Here is a 14234-nt window from a genome sequence, read left to right on the forward strand (position 1 = left end):
ATCATGGAATGGGCCATCCAAACACTCTGAGAGAACCTGCTTCAATACAGGAAAAAATACCCTCATTGACTGCACACCCCTAGTTGTCACCTACCACCCCACTCTGGAACTTATATAGGTATCACCAGGGCCGGTGCAAGGATATTTTGCGCCCTAGACGAAACTTCCACCTTGCGTCCCCTCTCCCCCTCCCTCCCGACAACCTCCGAAAACTAGTAAACTTAGCATTATAAACAGCCTGTCAGAATGGGTAACGGCTGTTACAATGTTTCTTTTTTACCTTTAAGGCGTTTCAATTGTTTGCCATTGCCGCTGATGGTGTCCCGTTCAAAGTCTTACTATTGTGCAAAGCTAACCAATTGAGCCTTGCACTGCATCACCAGCCAGGTTAGGCAGGGTGACAAATCCCCCTTGCCCCAAAGGGCCATTATCCCCTGCTGACTAATTTCTACTCCAAGTCTGTAAAACAGACTTTTAAGGTAAATACATTATTCCTTCAATATTACCCATGCACACATCTCACAAAGATTCTCACTCTTGACAAGTTACCAGCCTTGTGTAGATCCCTTCCACGTTCCTCTTTGTGGGTAAGTGCCCTGTAAGACACGTGTGGGGTGTAGTGAGTTTGTCAGGCCTGCAGTGACAGCTGTTTGTGAAGATCAGGGGGCCCTTTGCCAAGGGGTGCTGGTGTCATAGTGAGCTTGGGGTGGCTGACAGTATGGGGCAGGGCACTGAGGCTGGTGGGGCAGGTGGTGCCGGGATGGGGCAGGTACCTGTCAGTCTCCAGCACTCGGGCAGAGACTCCTCCTCTCAGGCTCCCTGGCCGCTGCTGCCGCGGCCACCCAGGACAACGCGGGCAGGGGGCACCGCTGTGGAGGAGACGCAAGGGGCCAGGCTCGGTTGGGGCCCCGCATCTGCCAGCCGAGAGCAGCAGGAACCAGCCGCTGCTCGGGGGCAGCCGGACGGCCTGAGCCCAGGGCACCTACGCTCCCCAACTACCCCTGCTGCTGCGCAGGCTGCCGCCACCCTGGGCTCAGGCCGCCCCGCTCCCCCCGAGCCTGGTTTCTGCTGCTCTCGGCTGGCAGGTGCGGGGCCCCAGCAGAGCCTGGCCCCTTGCATCTCCTCTGTGGCGGCGCCCCCTGCCTGCGTCCTCCATGGCGGCAGTGGCCAGGGAGCTGAGAGGAGGAGTGGCCCCCGGGCAAGTGGGGGAGACTCCAAGGTGAAGAGGCTGCTGGTCCTGGTGTGGCCCAAGCGCTGGAGACTGACAGGTACCTGCCCCTAAGCAATACTGTAAAAAAAAATTGGGGGGCACCACTTTTTGGCGCCCCCAAATCTTGGCACCCTACGCAGCCACCTAGTTCGCCTAGTGGTTACACCGGACCTGGGTATCACTAAACAATTACAAGCCATGTTCAATGGGGACCACATCCTGAAAGAAATCTTTCCTGAACCCTCTCTTCTGGCCTGCAAACAACCCTCCAACCTCCTGATCACAAGCAAACTCCCCACAGACCAGGACACAACAACTCAGAGGAGCACTAGACCCTGCCATAACAGATGCAAACCCTGTAGACATATCTCTAATACTACAATGATCAACACCCCACCACCCAAATCACCTTCTAAGATCCATGGGTACTATGTATGCTTATCACAACATGTGGTGTACCTTACCCAGTGCATCACATGCCCCAATAACAATTAAGTGTGGGTGAAACCAGACAAGCACTACACTCTTGAATGAACTCTGACAGAAAAATGATAAAAGACAAATACCCCTATCACAGGAGGGCAAACACTTTTCACAAAGCAATCTCTCCATGTCTGACCTCAGTCCTTGTCCTGAAAGAAAACCTGAACAATACCTTCACAAGACAAGTCTAGGAACTTACATTCATAACTTCGTGGAGATGATAAACCACGGACTTAACAGAAATATTGGTTTTATGGTTCATTATGACAATTTGTAATGCACCTCATGGACTACTTTTTCCTGTGACTGCAAAGGTGTTAATTGTCACTTATTTTAAATAGTCTCCTACAACATGTGTGAATCTCTCATGCTTAATAGTCTGTCTCACCTTGTATTTAGCTTGAAAACTCTGGTTACCTTCCCCAGACCTCAGGAACAACTCTGTGAAGCTCAAAAGCTCATCCCTTCCACCAACAGAAGTTGGTCCACCTGTTCTCTCACAGCAACTTTATTGAATTTAGTTTTACCACACCACTGCAAAGCAGTTAAATATCATTACCCTTATTTTTACATATGAGGAAACTGAGGCATGGAGAAGTGTTAAACAGGGTCATAGTCCGTGACAGCATCAGAATTGGAACACAAGATGGAATACGATTTAGACTGTAAACTCTTCTGTGTAGGGACTGTGGGCATAATTTGCACAAGTACCCAAGTGACGTACACACGTCACACTCAGGGACTCTAAACAGCACCATTACCACTCATGGTCTGGCTCCTGGTCCTGAAGCATAAGACCATACTGACTTTGCTCACATATATTGTGGCTAAAGCTAATCCTCTCTCCTACCTCTTCTTTTCTTTGCCTTTCACTCATACTCCCATACTGTTCACTGCTCCTCAGCTCTTCAATGTTCCTTTATCTTGCTCCTCTTCCACATGGTTTTCTTTCCCTTTCTTCTCTCTGCTTTTCTTGCTTCTTTCCCTGTTTCATATCACCCCCCCGCAAGCCTCTCACCTTCTAATCCCCCCCTTTGATGTGTACATTCTCTACCCCTTGCTCCCCTCCCTGTGCAGAGGTGTGGATTTTTACCGCCCCCACCCCAAGTTAAACTTTCTTTGAAATTTCAGCTTGAAATTTAGTTTTGGGTGAAGATACAGACCAGTCCTCATTTTAACTGAACTGGCCACCCATACCTAAAGGCCACACATGATTTGCTTAATTTTTTAAAGCTACTATGCAAGATTTTCCCCCTAAAGCATAGAACAGTGGCTAAAGCTAATTGATACAATAAAGACTTTGCCTTGCTGTAGTGGATTGTAGGTGTTCAAAGGCTAACAATCAGTAAATACACAAAAGGTAAGTGAATGTGATATCTGGAAAGTTACGTGACTAGATTAAAAAACTGAAAGCAACGTATGGTTATATACCTGCGTGTGTGTGTGCGCGCGCACGTATATATAGATAGATTAGATATAGATATAGATATCGATATCTATATCTATATAATATGTGCGTGCACCCCGTCCCATTTAAATATAAATTGGCCAAATATTTTATGACTCTAGGAACACAGGAACTGCCACACTGGATCAGACTCAAAGTCCATCTAGTCCCATTTCCTGCCTTCAGCACTGACCAGCACTAGAAATTTCAGAGGAAGATATAAGAATTCTGCAGGAGGGAGTTGTCGGATAATCTACCCCACCACATTATGTCTCATCCTCATTTCTATTAGTTAGAGACTGGCTTAAGCCCTGAAGCCTAACATTTAAACCTTTCTAAAATTGTTGTTATAACAACTCTGGTTATCATAGAGTCAGAGTTTAAGGCTAGAAGGGACCACCAGATCCTCTAGTCTGACCTCCTGTATATCACAGGACACCAACACCTCTCCCAGCCCCTGCACACTAAACCCAATAAGAGAAATGAGACCAAAGTATTACAGCCCTAAGGAGAGGAAGCGATTATGTGTGACATGCAGAGAATAGGAGGGATCGAGGGGCACCAATGATCGAGCACCCTGCAATGGCAGGGAAATGGTTAAGTGAGATACACCCAGATAATACTGGCAGGTGGCCTGCACCCACATACTGCAGAAGAAGGTAAAAACCTGCAAGGTCATTGCCAATCTGACCTGGGAGCAAATTCCTTCCTGACCCCAGCTATGGCAATCAGTTAGACCCTGAGCCAGCCAAGCACCTGAAAGAGAGGATACTTGGTGCCACCTTAGAGCCCTGGCCCATCCTCCCCATAGCCATACTGTCTCAGAGCCTATTCAGACACATGCCCTATCAGCTACTTCTCTTGTATTTCCACCCTGGCACATGAACTCCGTCATACTATTAACCATCTATCTGCAGACTTTGGAGCAGAATGGCAACATTTTCAACTCACCCACTCAGCCAAGGTTTAAAGTGTGTGGAAAATATACACTGATAATGGAAACAATTGTCGTGGTAAAGAACAGGTGAATAGTTTTTGTGCCTGGGCTAGTAAATTTTCATATTAATTCTGCAAGGTTGCTTTAAAGATTATTTCTTTAGAGTCAGGGGAATAGGAAAGCAACACACAGAGACAGAGGGATGGGAATGGGACTAAAAGAAGGCATTTGTTCTTTAAATAACAGAGATTGGATGTATTTTATTAATACATCAAAACAAGCATATCTGACTGCCAGTCTGAAGCATGCAGTTTAGAGTGTGCTTTACTAAAATTACTCATGCTTGCTCTGAGAAAGGTAAGTACAATGGAGACAGACAGAGATGCCTGAAATATGAATCCAAACACAGTAGGACATGTAATCTTCACTAGTTTGTGAGATTCATGATATTAGTTTTGTTTCACTTTTTCATGATGTGAAATTATAGATTTAATATACAATATTTTGTAGTGGACCAGTGAAAAAGCTGACATGGCCATAAATTCACGAATTAGTGAAGATTCCATGAAGCATAGCAGTAAAAATGGCTCAGGGGTCTGTGGAATATATTGTGCCACTATTAAGACTTTCATTGTATTTCTGCAGTAAGAGAAGTCACGTTGATGGGGTTTTTAAGCAGTCAGGAACAAAGATACTTAGCCACATCTCGGAAGCAGAAGAGCAATGCAGCATAGGGCATGGCGCTAAAGAGACAGTGAATTAAAATGTTACCGTTTTGTGAGGGATAAGGACTGATACATTCCATCATCTGAGCATTACTGCCTGTGATGGCGTTCCTAGGGTGCAACCTGGACTGTGGAATTGCTGAGCCCTCTGTCCCACCAAACCCTCACACTGTGTATTAATGTCAAGCTGCAAATCTCTGGCAAGCACTGGAATTACACAAACATCCACAGGCAGAGATACACCCAACCGAGTTACATGAATGACTTTCCAGTCACTCATGAACCAACAAGAGAGAGGCTCCAGCCAATTCCCCCCAGCTCCCCAGCCTTGCATCCCAGAACTGTACCTGTCTTGCACTGGTCAGAAGCCTGGCCAGTGTAAATCCACTACTAGTTTTATTACAGTATTACTAGTTTGCCACTCTGACAACAGGGTAGTGTACATGCAACAGCCCTTGTAAACCTGAGCTGAGATTTCCCAAGCACTTCAACCAAAACACACCATTTTAGGCAAAATATAAACCAGATTGATTAACTACAGAAAGAGAGATTTTAAGTGATTATAAGTGGTAGGCATAAAGGTCAGCGATAGTTACTTAAAGAAAATAAAAAGTAAACACTTTCTAAATCCTAAACTTTTTGTCTAAGCAATAGTTGAATTGAACAGCTTTTCTCACCCTGGCAGATGGTAAGCAGGGTACAATTCCTCAATATAAGGACTGGACTCCCTGTCCAGCCTGGGACCATCCTTCCCCATTTCAAAGTTTTTCTCCTCCAGACATTCTTCCAGGTGTTAAGTTGGGGGAGGAGAAAGGCCAAGTGACGATGTCACTTCCCCTCTTTTATATTTTCTTCCAGCTTGCTGGAAAGATCTTTGCTTTGATGTGGGGATCAGGCAGCTCCCACTGGTCAGGCAGTCTCCATTGCCTAGGCGCTCCCTCTGACAAGTCTCAGGGATGGCTGTTGGGAGAGTGGATTCTCTCTAATAGGCCATCAACACATCTCTGGCAGGTCCTTTGTTGCAATTGAAAGGTTGGCTGTGGGAATCTCCCAACCTCAACATATTTCAGCGACACATATACAATGCTTCATAACTTCACATACAATGATAACACATACAATCCAACAGATTATTATTGTTCAACAAATCAAGATTTACCAAACGATACCTCACAAGGCATTCTTTGTTCAAAACATATCATAATCATATCAAAGTGGTAAATATGGGGGTCCCAAGGTGCTACTTTGAGGTACAGAGTGTTACAATGCCCACTTCTCCCTTTCAGGCTTACACCAGGACCATGGCTTGAAGGGGTTTTCTTGAAACAATGTTAGACCTTCTCTTCTCATGAGATTCCATAATACCCTTGTCTCTTAACTGAAGTCTCACAGATTTATGTATTTTTTACAGTACTAACAGTCATCAGTGCAGTGCATCTACGTCACAATATAATTCAGCTGCATTTTTATATAACGATGCTAATGATCTAAAAAAAGGACTAACATTTTTGCCCAATGGTCTTCTCTAATCTAAGCAATACTTGTAAAGCTGTCTCTGACTTAATTTATTACAAGAGCTAGGCTAAAACAGTAGATGTGCCCCCAAACCAGCAATTATAAATGTAGAAAGAAAATGAGAAAAAAAAGTCTTTCAATAATCCTCACTAATAGTCACGTAGACCAGCCTGTGTTCAAAAGCAGAGAGTCATGCAGCATACTGTTTGTAAGGGAAGTGATATCATGAAAGAATTTGATCAGATTAAAATAAGACTTGGTTACTCATGCAGCACTTTTAATCAAAAGTTCACCGAGCAATTTCTGAACATTAGTTGTCACAACACCCTTTGAGAGGTAGGTAAGTATTATACCCATTTTAAAGATGGGTAAAGTGAGGTTAAGGCATATGCTTAAGTCCCACAGATCTCAATTTTACTTAATTATATACAGAAGTGCTTTGCTGAACTGGTATAGACTTAAGCAGAAGCTTAAATTAAGCATATTCTTAAGTGGTTTGCTAAATCAGGGCTTCAATTATTTAGGTTATGTCTTAATTGAAATAAAAGATGCATTTTTACATCAAGATAGCTAACAGTGTAAAATCCTAGTGAAGACAAGGCTCAGATAGTTTTTAGCTTGATCTAGCTAGTCAACGTAAATCTCAGGTGGGATAATAGGTTGACCTTGAACAACTACATCAAGGTAAAAACCACTTGTCTCCTTTAGGATTTTACATTGAGTTAGCTATCTCACTGTGAAAAGAAACATGCCTTTTTTTGCAGCAAAGACTAATCTTTAGTCTGCGTCACCAGGCCCTAATTCAGGAAATCACTAACATGTGCTTAAACGTCTAGGTCAGCACTTAACCACATGATTAAAAGCCTGGATTTCTGCGGTGGCTCTGCCACGGCCTCTCTCAGAAAACTGAAAAAGTGAAAGAGTAAAATCTGCCTGGGCATTTACATGAGTGCCATTACTAGTATCTGAGGGCTTCACCAACATCACTGAATTTATCCTCTCAAATGCCATTCTGAGGTGGGAAAATACTATGATCCCCACTTCACAGATGGGGAAATAAGGCACAACGATTAAATGACTTGCCTTGGGTGACACAGGAAGTCTTTGGCAGAGCCAGGAGTTGAACTCAGCTCTCCTGAGTTCCAATCCTGTGCCTTTACTACTAAACCACCCTTCTTCTCTTTTGACCTCTTTCCAATTATATACACCATTCACAGCTGCTACACTACAAGACTAGCCGCTCACAATGAAAAATCCACACAGGGCAGTAACTCTAGTGCCTTAGGGTAGGACTAAACTACAATTAAACACCCTCAGCTGGCCCATGTCAGCTGACTTGGGAGCTTGGGCTGTAAAACTGAGGTGTACATGTTAGGCTTAGGCTGGAGCCTGGACTCTGAGACCCTGTCTACACTGAAATTTTATAGCCCCACAGCTAGGGTTGCCAACTTTCTAATGGCACAAAACTGAACACTCTTGCCCTGCCCCTTCCACAAGGCCCCGCGCCCACTCGCTCCATCCCCCCTCCCTCCATCCCTCAATCTCCCCCACCCTCTCTCACTTTCACTGGGCAGGGGTACAGGAGGGGGGTGAGGGCTCCGGCTGGGGATGCGGGCTCTGGGGTAGGGTCGAGGATGAGGGGTTTGGGGTGCAGGAGAGGGCTCCAGGCTGGGGAAGGGGGTTGGATTGCAGGAGGTATGGGCTCTGGGCTGGGGGTACGGGCTCTGGGTGGGGCCAGAAATGAGGGGTTCAGGGTGCAGGAGAGGGCTCCGGGAAGGGGGTTGGGCTGCAGGGGGGTGGGGCGGTGAGGACTCCGGCTGGGGGTACAGGCTCTGGGGTGGGGCTGGGGATGATGGGTTTTGGGTGAGGAGGGGGCTCGGCCTGCGGGAGGGGGCTCCGGCCTGGGGCAGTGGCTTGGACTGTGGGGAACTGAGACCAATGGGAGCTGCGGGGACAGCGCCTGCGGGCACGAGGGCAGCACGCGGAGCCTCCCTAGCCGTCCATGTGCTTAGGGGCTGCAGGGACCTGGCAGACGCTTCCAGGAGCCGTGCAGACCTAGGGCAGACAGGAAGCCTGCCTTAGCCTTGGGCCCCCACTGCACCGCCGACTGGACTTTTAATGGTGCCTGGCAACCCTACCCACAGCCCAAGCCCCGCAAGCCCAAGTCAGCTGACACAGGCCGGCCACAGCTGTTTAACTGCAGTGTACACACAGCATCAGACACAGTGCACATTCTATTCAGAGCCTCTGCAGCAAGCCTTACTTGAACAGCTCCACAAGAGCAACACGGCACGGGACGTCACTTTCAAGAGCAAAATTATTAAATATATTTACCTACTTATATGGCCCCCATTACCACAGTATCTGAGCACCTCACAGTCTTTTACATATTTACCCTCACAATACCCCCGTGAAGTAGGAAAGTACTATTGTCCCCATTTTACTGATGGGGAGCTGGAGAACAGGGACACGCTCCTCAAGGTATTTATGCTCCTAATGTCCATTGAAATCATTTAAGGATCATCTGGGCCTAGAAACTTCTCACAACATCATACAGGAACCATTTGGGAGAGCAGAGAATTGACCGTGGGTCTCAAGGCCCCCTCCCACTCTGGACGTTACCAGAGCAGACTCCAAAGCTTATCAACTGGATCATTACGGAACACAGCCCCTGTGACAGCATTACTGTCAGACACCAGACAGCACACAGGGGAACTTTTGTAAGAGATCCTAATTACAAAGCACATGTACAGCTAAGGTAATTCTTTATACACTTAGTAGTTTAATAAAAGGAATGAGATATGGACTTTGTCCAAGGCGTGCCCCAGGCTAATGGAACCCTTCTATTCTACTTCAACCATCCTTTATAAATCACATGTCGTTAGTGTTTGCTCTTCATCAGACTTTGACATTAGAAAATTATATCAAATTTCTCTCTCAAAAAAAATTCTTTTTGGTAGCCTTTGTCTGCTCGGAGCTTACTAAAGACTGCTGTCATTTATTAAACATGCACTTCTCTTGCTGCTAATCAGAGAATTCATAATTGGTTCCTCAATATATTTACAACAGAAAGGGATAATTCACGTTAATTTTCTTACTAACTATGCTGTTGGTTTTATTTTTAACTTCCTTGAGACTTCCCTGTATTGTAGGTTATTATAATATACTTGCAGTTAAAACCCTTTAAAAACAAACAAACTAAACCAATCAAACAGAATTTGGACAACAAAATAGATTCTGCCAAATCAAGACACAAGTGAGCAATTAAAATAGCAATCAGTCTGAAAAACTCTATTAGTTTAAAAGAGTAAATATAAAGGAATATTATCAAGGACAAACAAGGGATTATACTAAATGCAGTTTATTAATTCCACTCCTTTTGTAAAACAGGCAAACAGCTTACTCAAAAATAACCTGCAGTCAAACTATAAACATTACTGCAAAATTTTCCAAATAACTTATCTAGGGCAGATGTATTTTAGGCCCTCATCTTAAACTTGTACAGAGTCAACTGCCTATGGGTACAGGAATACACATAAGAGGATCCTAATGCAGGATTAAGGCTGTAGAAACACATGCCTAGATTCAACCTAAACCAAGAGTAAACTACATACCTCCTAAAAAGGGAAACCATCTACCCACTCGCAGAAGAAGAATGGTCCATGACATACTCTGTGCTCTCCACATATTAAAAGGTTTCTTTTCCCTCATTTAATTTTGAAATTTTTCCTATACACAATCATTTACCAAAAATTCTTTAAGAAAACACTCCCTCATCCACAAAACATCTGAGCAGCTATGATGAGATAAAATTAATTGTAAATGTAAAATCCAATAGAAAACAAAAAAACAAGCCACAGGACTTACTAGTTGAGAAAAGGAGTTGCAACCTGAACCACTAACGGAGTCCAAAATGGCTCTCTGTGGACTGCAGGTAGCAGGTTATCCCAGGTTTAAAGGGCCAGTTTTCCTATGAAGGTATCCCAGGAAAGGGCACTGAGGGGGAAGAGAAACTGAAAGTTTAGCTATAATCAGTCACAGGGAAGATAGCTCTGGTTGATGCTGCTTACAGGCTCTAAAATTACCAGATTACAGAGCCCTTGCTATAAAATACCTCTAGATTATCAATAACAAAAGTGTACTGTTTTTACTTTCTATTTGTTTTTGTTTAGTGGTGTTTATTTGTTCTTTGTTGTTTTTCTAAAATAAATGAAATAATCTGGATTTTATTAAGAATCCAGTTGCCTCCTTTGTATGAAGTACACGATGACAACCTCAAAAGACCATTTTAGGAATTTTCAATTAATTTAAAATAACTTTACACACATAATTGCACATTTCCAGGATCAGGCTCTTAGCTATTTGATTAAGCCTTTAGGTCCTGATCCTGCAAATATTTAAACTTGTTCTTAACACTGAGTACTTGAATAGTTCAACTGAATTTAATCAGATTACTCACATACTTAAAATTAAGCATGTGCTTAAATCTTTGTAGGATAAGGGTCTTACACATTATAGAAAATTCTAAGTTACACAGCAAAAATACAGGCAGATATTTTTAAAACCCGAGAATAGCATTCATGGGTCATTAAAAAAATCTTTTTGCTGTTTACTGCAGTGTTAGCAAAGAAATATGCTGTTTACCGCAGTGTTACCAAAAGGAATATGCATTACATATGTGGAATATGGCCACTGTAAGACCAAGAAAATATTTGCTACATGCTAAAGTAAGTAAGTGATATATATTAACAAGGAATCTATGTTAATAACCTAGAAAGCTCTGAGACAGTGGGTCAAGTTCTGTGCTCATTTACATGCTTACAACAGCACTGACAATGTCAACAAGTTATAAACCACAAACTGTGCCAGGGTGAACCAGACCCTTATTTAAATTAGAGATGAGCAGATCTCAACAGGCTACTAGTAAGTTCTGCCATATAATATACTGAAAAAGTTAAGGTCATGAAATTCACTTTTAGAGGAGTAGGTTTTTTTTCCCATGCTGGCTGATTTTTGCCAAGTTGTCATCTAATTATAGCAAGTTACACAAATGGCCTAATAAAACTTAACACAGTATTTCACACCACAGTCTTAAAAATTGATAAAGGAGCTTCTTCTCAAATCTGACTAATGGTGCTGTATCAATAGGCGACATAAATAGTCTCTGACCTGAATGTAAGCAAACTACAATTGGATAGGTATGAAAATATATACAAACCAAGCAGCCCTTTTTTCACTAGCATGATCCATCCCAATTATTTTCAGATACAATAGATCTTTATTATAAATGTTCATGTGTTTTGTTTTTTAAACTGCTCACCTTGTAACTGCAAACTGTTTATATTTTAAGGAGAAAGCACTACTGGATGAAGGTTCTATTGAATATTTGCATGCATATTAATGAGTCAGTTCTAAGGATTTTCTGTTGTTAGAAACATCACCATGTGTTAAGATAGTCTGAAGCTCTGGCAAGCTACAAGGTCTGCCCCTTTGTAAGAACTCCCCAGGTGATGGAATTACTGCATGCTTCACAATTCTAGCCAACACAATTCATTTAATTTCTTCTTTCTAAATTTATTGCCTTACAGTTAAAACACTTTCATGCAGAGGTGCTGAGCATATTAACTGTACCAAGGCCAAGGAAACCATTGCATTAGTGTTTTCATATCTTGCGGTGTGTCTGGCTCATCACTTGAGTGGCACAAATATGCCAAATACTTCAGATGCTAAACTCAATCAGACGGCACAATGACTTGTATGGCGTTGAAAATCCTTTCTGATTCTACGAATGCCAATAAGGACATACAGATGCCATGTGCTCAGACACCAATGACCCGTCCGCTATACATGCTGACCAAAGTAAATAGATATTTAAAAATGGGGTACTAAAAAGCTTATAGAAGTGTATGAAAATTAACATTTGTCTTTAGATATAGATTTACAGGCTTGATCCAATCCCAGCTGAAGTCAATGGAAAGACTGTCAATGACTTTAAGAGGAGTTGAATTGGGGACCTATATTTCCTCTAGGGTTAGATTCTGATTCCCTTCTCCATGTTGAATACTATGGTACTCCGTGAGTAGTTTCAATGAAGTCAGTGGGACCACTCATGTGGTTCAATATTCTATGCCTGGTGAGTAAGGGTTTCATAATTTCTCCCCCTTGTTTATACTGGAGTCTGTCTGTATTTGCCAACTTATAGAGAAGTTTGGCAAGGGACAATTTTCCAAATAAAACTGATTCTAGGGACAGTTCTAGGTCCCCGCTCTTGGTGACTTGTAGAACTTAAGCACTAGTACTGTTCAGAACATTACAAACATAAATTACTAAATTTGTCAATAAACCTCTGCGGGGTAGGTAAGTATTATTAGCTTCACTTCAGTGAGAACTGAGACACAGAGAGTATGTCTACAGTGCAATAAAAACTCCACTGCAGCGAGTGTCAGAGCAAGGGTCAATTGACTGAGGCTTGCAGGGTTCAGAGTGCAGGGCTAAAGTTAGCAGTGTAGGTGTTTGGGCTTGCAGGTTTCAGAGCCTGGGCTCCAGCCTGAGCCCAAATGTCTACATTACAATTTTTAGCCCTGTAGCCCAGGCCCCAGGAACCAGAGTCAGCTGACCTAGGCCTGCCACAACTGTGCTGGGAGGTTAAGGCCAATATTTTCAATCTCAGATGTATCAAGGGAGTAACCTTAATCCATATTTAGCTTCTTAAATAAAACTGGCTTGATTTTCAGAAGTGTCAAGCAGCTGTAGTTCCCACTGTAATCAATGGGACCTGTAAATGCTCAGCACCTCTGGGCTTAGATGCTTACCTTTAGGCAGCCAGGTTTAAAAGTTTTGGCCTATATGACTTGACAAAGGCCCCACAGGGAGTCCATTTCTGAGATGGGATTAGTACCTTGCTTTGTCCCTTGTTTACATACTAGGCCATGCTACCTCTCACACTAATGAGCTGCCCCTCCTATAGCCAGTGGTCACATCAACTGCTCAGTAAGGAGTTTGAGGCAGTGCTACAACTAACAGCAGTAGCCTCAGCAGCGCTGAAATCTAAAGCTCTGAACTGATCTGGGGTCTCCCCCCCGCAAAAAAAAAGGTTTATGATTGTTCTGGATCCCAAAGCACAGCCCTGGATGGCTTGTAAGGGGAGTATGAAGAACCTGTAAACTTTAGAAAGAATCCCCAAGATGCTTTCAGTGATCAGTCTGCATTGATTTACATTTCCAAGGCTATCATTACAAGGCAAGATAGAGTCTTCCAGCATAACTCAATGATTATCAAGTGACCCGGGGGTGGGGGGCATGGATCAGCATTCATGTTGCACTCCCCGTCAGTACTTGGCCCGGGCTGGGGAAGCTAATGGTCCAACCAGCTGACAAAATTCAGTGATTAACCTTGGTCACGAGCCACCTGAGGCATGTTGTGCATAGGCTAAGACCACCAAGTGGACAAGGATGAGTTCTAAATAGATTTGACAATGTTAATACTGCATGTTGCAAGGCCTACAAGATCTGTTGGAGGTAGCTGGCTGTTGATCATGTGAAGAGACATAGCATACTATAAGAGCAGTTGAATTTGTTGGTTAGTCAGAACAACACGTGGCATTTTACAGGTAAGATCTTTCTAATAAACCTGATGACCAGACTACAGTAGATGGATCCCTTTTCACCATTATATTGGCAATTTGTTTAAGCTCAGGACCTGCAACTTTCTTATCGCCAGTTACCTCGCATTCTCCAGGACTCCTTGACTGCCAGGCTACGAGACACAAAGTCCCTCAATGCCCTCTCTAAATGCCCATCTCAAGTGGACCCTTCACCACCCTGTAGGCAGACTACAAGGCCCAGCTCCCAAAAATGAAGGAACATTTATTTCAGCTGGAGTTGAGGGGGATCAGCACCTCTGAAAATCTGACTGAAG

This window comes from Chelonia mydas, chromosome 2, assembly GCF_015237465.2.
Source record: "Chelonia mydas isolate rCheMyd1 chromosome 2, rCheMyd1.pri.v2, whole genome shotgun sequence".
Taxonomy (NCBI): Eukaryota; Metazoa; Chordata; order Testudines; family Cheloniidae; genus Chelonia; species Chelonia mydas.